Source organism: Gymnoscopelus braueri, assembly GCF_963280865.1.
Source record: "Gymnoscopelus braueri genome assembly, chromosome: 18".
In the NCBI taxonomy this organism is placed as follows: Eukaryota; Metazoa; Chordata; class Actinopteri; order Myctophiformes; family Myctophidae; genus Gymnoscopelus; species Gymnoscopelus braueri.
Genome location: NC_137618.1, coordinates 5,811,735 through 5,822,627, shown reverse-complemented (window position 1 = coordinate 5,822,627; position 10,893 = coordinate 5,811,735). Strand labels below are relative to the sequence as shown.

Sequence of the window (10,893 nt, the reverse complement as noted above, 5' to 3'; positions counted from 1 at the left end):
GACTAATCCATAGAAAAAAAAACATTTTTTGGGGGGGTGAACTATCCCTTTAATGTCCGTGTTGTTCTGGAAATGTGTTTTGAAGGAAAGCAAGGTGTTGCCATGTCTAGAGAGAGCATGTCTGTCATGGCTCTAAGCCCCTCCCTCTCAGCCCCTCCCTCTCCTGCTAAACTCACTGCTGATGTTATTGAATGTAAGACAGTGATAAACTAAACAATGATTGTACATGTGGACCCCTATATTGTCACACGCAAATTGTATGAACAACTTTTATTTTGTGTAGAAGATTTTCTGCATTATTCAAGTATGGTAATTGATTAGAAATGGTTATTTTACTTCCATATAATATGCTTAAATGGCCTTTTGATGCAAGATTTCGCACACAAATATGATAATTTGAAATTTGAAAGTATATGCTGAGAACCAACATGTTCATAATGTCCATAGAAAAAAGAGGACCTGATTATCACGATTTCACATTACCACCTCAAGCCAATATAGTCAGTTCTGTTCATAACCAGTGGTGGAAAAAGTACTCACATGTTTTACTTAAGTAAAAGTATCAATACTGCAAAGTAGAAATACTCCCTAACAAGTAAAAGTTTCCAGTTAAATTTCCAGTTGATAACATGGTATCTGAATTGCATTTGACCGTCTCATACATCCACACGTTTCTCAGGCACGGTGAGGTGAGACTAGTGTTGCCAGTTATGTGAGAGAGCAATAAGCAAACAGGTCTATGAATACTGTATGCGCAAATGCATCGCTTAACAAGCAGACTTGCAAATTACCTGGCAACCAGGGTAATTTGCACTTGTGCGAGAGAAACAAGCAACCAGGCAGACTTGACAATAATGCAAACTCATAAGACAGTGACAAGGGGTGGGGGGACCTGGCACCCCAGGCTCCCCGTGGGGGGGTCTATGGCTCCCTTGTGCAACCACTAGTAGGTGCCAGTGCTTGAGGTGTAAGAAAGGTTAAAAAAAAAAAGAAAAAGAGCATTCGGCCACCAAAACAACAAAGCATAAACAACCTTTTTCATGCCTGCTCACAGTATTTTCTTATTTATGGAGTGATACATATAGATGTTGAATATTCCCTCGTTAAAAACCTTTGACTCTAACATGTAAACACAATGAAATAAGAATGTTGACTCTGGCTTTATCCAATGTTCCAATCTTCATTCTGGAAAGTTATGCAAATATGCAAATATAATGCCACATTTGCATATTTAAATATACAATTTCAGAAAACGTAATACGATAAATCATTGTTTTCAAGTAATCAACTGGGGAAGTTTCATGGTGATAACTATTTATTAAATGTTTTCATCCTATTCACCTATATCATGTAGGTGAAAATAACAAAATGTGTGATAAATATGAAATAGCTACTCCTGTGGAAGGGTTATCATATATTAATTTACTTATGTTGACCCTATAAACAATATAATATAGGTATGGTTTTGCCCACTCATTTGATATTACCGCATATTATCGGATATCGTGCAAAATGTCAACATCGTGCATCTCTAGTGATTACATCATCATAGTGACATCATCCAGTGTCACATGGTATCAGGAGGAGGATTAGACGTACTCACCATGAAGGAGCAGAGAGGTCACAATCAGCCACAGAACCGTCTTCATCCTGCTGTCTGCTCCCTGAAGATACCTTCACTGAAGATACCTTCACTCGCTGTCTGCTCTGTGTCTGAAACTCTAAAGATACCTTCACTGAAGTTACCTTCACTCGCTCTGTGTCTGAAGCTCTGCCGATACCTTCAGCCACTGTCTGCCTGATATGCCCCCTTCATAGCCTGCCTAAACAAACAACACACACACACACACACACACACACACACACACACACACACACACACACACACACACACACACACACACACACACACACACACACACACACAGTTACCCAACAACAGATCAATAATGGTTGACTTTGATCAGAAGAACGCAGTATAATGGAGGATAAAATAAAAACAAGAATTATACATGAATTATTATGTAAATTCCATAGAAAGGAGGTGACATTCACTGCCACCGTTTCTCCTTGTTCTCCTTTGTACATACAGTATAGAGCCCTATCATCCCCCTCATGCCTCAACTTATTAGCCATATTTTACTATTTCGAAAAACATTTAAAAATAGTTCAACTGGCCGATCTACATCGACACGTTGTGAACTTGAATCGGTTATTTGGACTATCGTTCACTTTGTGATGCAAGCATGACATTTGGTACATTTACTCTTCAAACCCCATTCTTTTCAAAAATACCACTGGCCACGCAAAATTCCAAAATGGCGGCCCCCAAATCCAAGACGTCTGTCCAAAAGTTAGGTTTATCCTTTATAACTCGAAATGTATTGATTTTAAGCACCATAAATGTATTAAAGTTGAATGTAAATTTGGGCATTGCGGATATTTTGGTACCAAGTACATGTCTGTATCTATTACGGTTCTTGAGATACAGCATATAGGTACTTTTACAGACTCAGAGTAAGAAATGTGTAACATTGATTGTTAATAAGTGAATATGGTGATATTTTGTGTTATTTTCATAACCTGTTATTTTCAGTAGGGTTATAACATACAATTATAAATCCAAGATGGCGTCCAAGATGGCTGCCATTAACTTGAAGTAATCATATCTTAGCAACTATGATACTTTTTTTGGGGCGTGCATATGTTTTTTGGTCTATGAATCCAATGGGGCCATTGCAGTACAGAATTTAGACGTTGATAAAAGTGGATATTTTGGTACCTAGTGCATGTCTATATCTATTGCGGTTCTTGAGATACAGCTTATAGGTTCTTTTACGGAATCGGAAGAGCATAAAAAAGAGGTTTGAGTAACACCTCACAGTTGCAACTGCACAGAGCTGTACACATGAGACCCAGTTTATAGCACTTGCACCTGCCACGACAGCCACATTTACAGCCACATTTGGTAAGCTGTTCGCACGTCTTGGCTATTGGAGAGTTGGCTGTCCAGAAGACCTGCCATTCCTCACCAACCTTCTGCCATCCCCAGTCTGCAGGGTCCTCTGCTCCTGGCTGACACTGGGTTGCCTGAGCCCACACACAACCAGCCTGGTAGGCAGCACGCCTGGTGTGTTGGAGCAAAGCTGCTCTGGTTGGTGGGTTGCATGTTTTATAATATAAAACATGTTATACATTCCTCTGGTGTAGTACTAGTCTACTTTTTGAATTTTGACTGCATAAACCTAGTATTGACAATATTTCAAGATTGTTATCTGATGTCTACTGCAATGTCTACTGTTTTATATACTGTACAAATTAACATGGCATCAACACATCTCACAGCTGTCATTTAAAGAAGGAAGTATACTCTGGAGTGTGGCAAAACAAAGGAACTTTTTATTGAGCAACGTATCCAAACAGTGTAGCTCTAATAACAATGGATGTTCTTTTCTTTTTCAATCATCTGAAATGGCCAGCAGTAGACTGTGTTGTACAACATTGCCCCTGGCAGCAGTAAGCTGGGCTGCACAACGCGTGGCCCTCAGGGGACTCTGGCAGTAGCGAGCTGGGATTGTACAACACGGCCCCCTGGGTGCAACAGACACGGCAAGATGGGTTGTACCCTGTGTTGATTTCGGCGACTAGAACTATGATGAAAAATGTTTTGTCGACTACCTTTTTTCACTGACGAAAACCAAATGAAGACTAAGCTGTGATGACTAAGACTAAATATTTTGACAATTTCCTCAACAAATAAAAACCAGACTAAAATGTTTAAAGAGGAACTAGTGGAGTAGTACTAAAATCCAATAGAACTAAAAGACAAGTCATCTTATGTATGGTTGCGCTCGGGTGTTGCACTCTGAAAATAGCAGATCTACAAGCTCACAACGCGTCGCACAGTGCGACGCGTTGTGAGCTTGTAGATCGGCTATTCATTCAGCATGCAACCAAATGTAAATGATCCTTTCCCTTTTTTCCTTTTTTTTTTTTGAGGAAAAATATTTTCGCTCCCGTTTTAGGATTATTACGGTCATTTCCGGGTCGCGTGGCCAAATTAATAGTTACGTTTGGTCCGGACCAAACGTTCAAAACGGAATCCGTTCAAAATTCAAAAAACTCTTATTTTGAAATGCACATCGCTTTGAAAGGAAACAGACTTCTGTGGCCGCTTGCTTGACGACGTAAAGCCTACGTTAGTGCACTAACGTAGGCTTTACGTCGTCAAGCAAGCGGCTGCACACACAAGGTAAACAAGGCTGCAGCTGGCTGCTACACACGGACGTGCATGGACATATGGAATATAAAGACTTAAAGTTTGGGGCAAAAGTTCATATTTACAACCATGCTCTGCTCTCTGAAACCAAGACAATCTTTGCAGAAGGTGAGTAAGTAATTTTAATCTAACGCTGACAGTGAGAGTGGTGAAAAGTAACTAATTACTGTACATGTACTCAAGTACTGTACTCGAGTATAATTTTAAGGTATTTTTATTGAGTAATCAGGGGCACCCAATCGAAAAAATAAGAATTAAACAACCTAACCCTAACCCTAACCCTAAACCCGAATTAAAGTAACAAAAAACAAAAATAAAGTACCGAAATCCACGAAATTAACCGCAAAAAAAAAAAGAATTAAATAACATAAACCTAACCTAACCCTAACCCTAACCCCGAAATAAAGTAACAAAAAAAACAATATAAAGTACCCAAATCCGCGATATAATCCACAAAATACATTAGTATAAACCCATTTTGTTTGAATATTTTATTAGGCAGAAATAGTTTTTTGTGATAATAAATTGGTAAAATCAGGCAAAAATATGAATTAAATAACATAACCCTAACCTAACTCCTAATCCTAACCCTAAAACCAAAATAAAGAAACCAAAAACTGGAAAAAAACGAACCCAATCCGCCCAGAACCGCGGAAAAAACGAACCCAATCCGCGGGACCGTGCGCACATGCACGCGCGTATGTGTGACAAGTAGAGTTCCCAAAGCGAATCCAGTCCATTTCCACGTCTGTCGCCAACCCCACCCAGGGTATGGGCACCGATGACGTGGAGGAGGGAACACGCCCCCAGCGCCCACAGTGTCCCCAGCAGGAATTGAACCCAGGACCTTCTAGCTGTGAGGCGACAGCGCTACCGACTGCGCCGTGTCGCCCTTTTTTTTTTTACACAAAATTAAACACAAAAGTCAAACAAATGGAAAATACACACAATAAAATGAGATGGCTGATCAAGGAGAGACAGAGAGAGCGACAGAGAGAGAGGCACAGAGAAAGAGAAAAAAGACAGAGACACAAAGAGAAAAGTCCACATCCTCTGCTCTGAAACGATTCTGTTGTAAACAAAGAATTTCACTGCTTTCCAGTCCCTTTCAGATAGTGCTTGAGGCGACGCAGCGATGCACTTCTCACAATCCTGCTTTCCAGGTGTCCTCCCCATTCGGATGAACTCCATCAAAGAGCTTTCAACTGCTTTCACCTCCTCCGTTGACCACTTTCTTTTAGGCTGTTTGGTACCTTAGCAATGGGATTGCAATATATATTTAATATGCAAGAAAATATATGTCGAAAATTGTTAAACATTAAAGTATACAGTACATTCATTGCAAGATTCTTTCCAACAAGATGCCCCACGGTAAGTTATTTCTGCCTGGTTATCAAACAATTGGATTTATCCGCAGCTATAACCCCATAATTTACTTCTTAATTTATATGGGCTATAACCCTATAATTTACATCTTAAAATGTGCACTACTGACTTACCAAGTGTTGTACAATAATTCAATGCATGATATTCTAGTATACTCTGACATTAATACTGCATTCATACAGTACATTTTAGCCTTATTATTTACACTGTTGTATCAATAAAGTATTTCTGCTTCTGAAGGGGGAAACCTGTCTGAATTTCCTGCCTTCCCACCATTAGGGATATGTTGACCACAGAAAATAGCTTGGGTTTGAGCTGAGACAGCCGGTGTGGGTGCAATATGTAGTACATCTTAACTGACATCATATAAGCCGGTGGGCATAGCTCTGGTCAGTCTATCTCCCTGTCACAGCCTCAGCTTAAATCTACTTGTGGTTTTACGGCGGTTGGCAATCATATTTTGGTGCATTACCGCCAACTTCTGACCCTGAATGGGATCAGACTAACAAAATCTTTGTGCTCACATATCTCCCCCGCCCCCCGCCCCCAATCCATTGTCCAGACCAATATTCCCTCCTTGGTCTGAGTCAGTGGTCTGGGTCAGTTTAACCAGAGCCCTGTCAGTCAGCATGACCTGCTTCCACCTCTCGCGGCAAGGACGAAGGGATGGGTTTCGAGAGGCTCAGCTAAATCTTCTTCTTCTTATTGTGGTTTTACGGCGGTTGGCTACCATACTTTGGTGCATTACCGCCAAGGCTCAGCTAAATGATTATGAACGTCCCTTTTATACAATGTCATAAGTCTGATGTCATTATGAATCATACATGCCGTTATGTCAGACTGGTAGGCCTCTGACATCACGCTGACACATCTATAAACATATGAGTCCCCACAAGCTCACCTTTTGAACTCTTGACGTGTGGAGGGCGATGATGTAACCTCTGCCCGCTCCCCTGGAGTGGATTCACAGCTTGCACCCTCTGTCTCTTCATTGACTGTCCTCCTGGAAAAACATTCAGAGAAAACACAATTATATAGCCTATATAGGAAGGTTAATCCTATGCCACTCTACCCAAAAATAATCACAGGCTTTACACGTCTGGGGATGTCAACATTAAAACAACAAGTAACAAAAAAAATGAAAGGAAGAGTTACTGTGATCAAGCACACTGTACCAATTTTTCTAATATACACTAACCTTTTCCGGGTGGATCCTCACACTCGCTGGAGTTGGAATCTTCCATGACTTTAGATCAGGGGTCTTCAACCTTTTCAGACCAGGGACCCCCAAACTGATGGGGTGATGGAGCAGGGACCCTACCTCGTTGGGTAGGGGGTAGGCCACCACATATATTGTATATTTATGTATAAAATTGTGTTTTATATGTATAAACATGAACAAATGGTTGCCTGGAGCCTGCTCCTACCCACAGGTTGTCCCAGTAGGTGTGCAAAAGACCTTTTCTTTCTCTACAAAATATGTATAAACATACCATGTTATTGTGCATTCAATAGGCTACTAAGCTATTCAAATATGTCATGTTATGTTTGAAGACATATTGACATTTTTGAAAAAACGTTTTTTTTTTTTAATCAAACAATTTCGTGGACCCCCTGCAGTACCTCCGCGGACCCCCTAGGGGTCGCGGACCCCCTGTTGAAGACCTCTGCTTTAGATGAACCTGCAAGACAGCAAAGAAAATAAAGTTGGCATCACTGTTGTATTTGGAGGGCGGATTTGGGCTAAGATTAGTTATTTTGGTAACTCGCAGCCATGGGCAAATATGGAGTTTTATGTTGCCTAACCTCAGACAGTGTTGTCTAACCTCAGACTTCTGACATCACTCTGACACATCTATAACCATATAAGAAGTTCACAATGCAGCCATGCCCAAATATGGAGTATTTTGTCTAACCTCAGACAGTGTTGTCTAACCTCAGACATCACCCTGACTCGTCTATGAGCATATAAGGAGTTCCCGCAAGCTCACCTTCTGAACTCTTGCCGTGTGGAGGGCGATGATGTAACCTCTACCCGCTCCCCTGGAGTGGATTCACAGCTTGCACCCTCTGTCTCTTCATTGACTGTCCTCCTGGAAAAACATTAAGAGAAAACACAATTATATAGCCTATATAGGAAGGTTAATCCTATGCCACACTACCAAAAAATAATCACAGGCTTTACACGTCTGGAATGTCAACATTAAAACTAGACGCGTCGCAATTCAGGGCAATTGCAGAGTGTGGTTGCACCGACATTAGTCGCGTGTTGCGGGTTTTGGGGTCCCAGGAATCAGTTTTGGGTTCAGTTAGGAGTAGCCCAAAGTAAATACATTACAATACAAAAGTAGTGTGGCGAGATTCTCTGCAGTGGAGGTTATGTAATGGTTTTATTGTTCATGTGGACATGAGCTGTAGAGGATTAATATTGAAGGTTGTAGTGTGGATATGATTAAATTGCCAAATGACATGCAATGCTTACTTTAGTTTTTCTAAAGTATAGTAAACAATGGTACAATTTAAAGATGTGAGGTTGCACCTGTTACAGGCTAGATGTATTGGCTTTATGAGGAAATCATTATAAGTGAATAACCCAGTCATCAAATAGGACTGTGTGTGTGTGTGTGTGTGTGTGTGTGTGTGTGTGTGTGTGTGTGTGTGTGTGTGTGTGTGTGTGTGTGTGTGTGTGTGTGTGTGTGTGTGTGTGTGTGTGTGTGTGTGTGTGTGTGTGTGTGTGTGTGTGTGACGTTCGAGGGGACCATTACATAAATATATAGGTTATATAGACAATATCATTTGACATTGTATGACCCTTGCAATACATTTTTAAATCTTTATTTGTTAACTTTTGTCATGCTGGCCTTCTGTTTTAAATGCATTGCCATATGAAATAAAGTCTATTCCACTTTGTGTCTATGTGGTTGTTGTCATTCTCTTATACACTGTATTATGTATGTTAGTTAGAGTTAATAAATAATAAATGACACATTTTCCTTTCGGTTATGGGTCATCTAAACAGAGATAACTGTGCATTTATTTTTTACAATTGTCTAAATTGTAATATGTGTACTGCTGTAGATACAGGTTTCTGGTGATTAATATAGATTTGTATTATATAGTGTATTTTCCCACAATACATTATACAGTTGTGTACAGTACGTGACTTGTTCTGTTTTACATTGTGTCCCTGTAACAGTTTGGCTTGAATAATACTGTATAATTATATACAAGAATTGGTTCGTTTGATATTGTGTATTCCACATTATGTAAATAAATGTTTTCAAAGTTGTACAGGGCTTAGTATAAATCCACAATTGATCATGAAACAGTTCATAGCTCATGAGCTGTATCTCCATAACAAAGTTTGTCACAGCAGGATTTGGGAGTAAAAACAGGTCGTAAAATGTGTTTCAATTACATCTCTTTGGTATATAGTAATGCACTTACACCAGTATTTGTTGCTCAATAGTTACAACATTCCATTATATTCTCTCCTTAAAGGGGTACAAGTGTAAAGACATTTATTTTAATGTATCCATAAGGTTATTAAAAATGTGCATTCATGTATACAGTATATTAAGGTCCAGGGTATCATTATGCCATATTATAAACATCTTTTTTGATATGAGGTATAATGATGAATTGCGCAGAACAGTAGAGAGGTGTTATGGTTAAAGTTTGTGGTAAGGGGGATCAAGCTAGGATGGACAGTCTGAATGAGCAGTGTGATGTTTACCAATTGAGGAAATAAAATCATCCTTAAATAAAGTTATGCATACCTTTATAAAGCAATATGCTGTGGACAACTTGTGGTCATGTTATTTAAATATAACCTATTTTTAGTCATGTTTTAGGGTGGGTATATCTGTACATTTTGCGTGTAGTATTGCAAGTAATTTAACACTGCATTACAAGTTTAAGAGTTTGTTTATCACTCTTCTGCTTGAACACATGCATTAACACCATAACAAGTTATATCTTGTTTTTAAGAGTTGATGCAGAGTAAAATTCATTTCATACGTTTGTTAAAAGCAATAGTTTAAAAAAAACTTTGATTCAACTGAAGTGTCTTAATATCAAAACATGTTCGTTGTCTGTAGTACCATTTGTGCCCGTTGGCAGTATAACCTCAGATCAAATGCCTGGATGCGCTACGTCGTACCCAATATTAAATCTGAGGCAAGGAAAAAAAAACGTGCGTTTTTTGGACCCCGGTCGTGGAACGATCTACAGACCAGATTAAAATTGGCTTCTCTGATCCCCCTAGTGTATTTTAAGAGGATTGCCATGGGCACACTCTCCAGCAACTCTTTGACGAGTAGCAAATGCTGTGATCTTAGTTTTATATTAGTTTATTAGTTTTATGATGTATTGTTGTTATTAGCCTTTTAATAGTCTGTATTTGGTGCTATTGGTGGTAGGTTTTTGGTATTGCGGATGTCATGTTTGTCATTGTTATGTCCTGTATTGTTGTTACTGGCAGAGCTGTGTAACATTTATTTGCCTCTTCTCTTGGCCAGTGCACACTCGTACAAGAGACAATGGTCTCAATGTGATTTTACTGGTTAAATAAAGGTTAAATAAAATAAAATAAAATAAGGATCAAAACGTTTTCCTCTGGACTTCTTTTTCCAAAAAAAGAACCACGTTCGTGGAAGTACTTGAGTATATGTACTTAATTACTTAGAGCAAATTACCCAACCCGTCGGTCCATTTTCTTCTTTTTCCATCTTCTTTTCGCAGATGAGTGAGGCTGGGACCGAGGTTAGTCGGTCCACGGTCCGTGACAAAATGAACCCAGCTATTCCCTAAACACACACAAATAATATAGCACCGTGCAGTAGGGTTCGAACTCACGTTTTGTAGACAACCATTGCTTTTGCCTAGTTTGTGGACTAGTGTCTTTTATTGCGTTGTTTTGGTTAGATGCTACAATGCTAGTTTCATGTTAGCGCTGTTGCCAGGTTTTGTGAGAGAAATAAGCAACCAGGTCTATGAAAACAAGCCCAAAAGAATTACAAGAAAATAGCAGATCTACAATATATATTTGAGAATTACTGGTTTAAATAATAATTGGCACAAATAAGCAACTACAGTTTAGAAACAAGCCCAAATAAAACCGCAACCACCAATAAAAATAATGCTTGTTTGTTTACAAGCAACTTTACAGAAAAATAAGCCCAAAGTCGCTTATAATAAGCAGACATGGCAACACTTTTCAACACTTA

The 10,893-nt window shown here is 39.3% G+C and overlaps 2 long non-coding RNA genes across 2 annotated transcripts; both read right to left on the bottom strand.

Annotated features, from left to right (window-relative positions):
• Positions 1–3,377: 3,377 nt before the first annotated feature.
• Positions 3,378–3,976, bottom strand: LOC308105959. Its single transcript, XR_013934946.1, has 2 exons — positions 3,913–3,976; positions 3,378–3,880 (listed from the first exon to the last, which is right to left on the bottom strand). It is a non-coding gene; the product is annotated as an uncharacterized lncRNA (long non-coding RNA).
• Positions 3,977–5,033: 1,057 nt separating this feature from the next.
• On the bottom strand, positions 5,034–7,689 carry LOC308105929. Its single transcript, XR_013934944.1, has 3 exons — positions 7,657–7,689; positions 6,567–6,668; positions 5,034–5,532 (listed from the first exon to the last, which is right to left on the bottom strand). It is a non-coding gene; the product is annotated as an uncharacterized lncRNA (long non-coding RNA).
• Between the last annotated feature and the right edge of the window lie 3,204 nt (positions 7,690–10,893).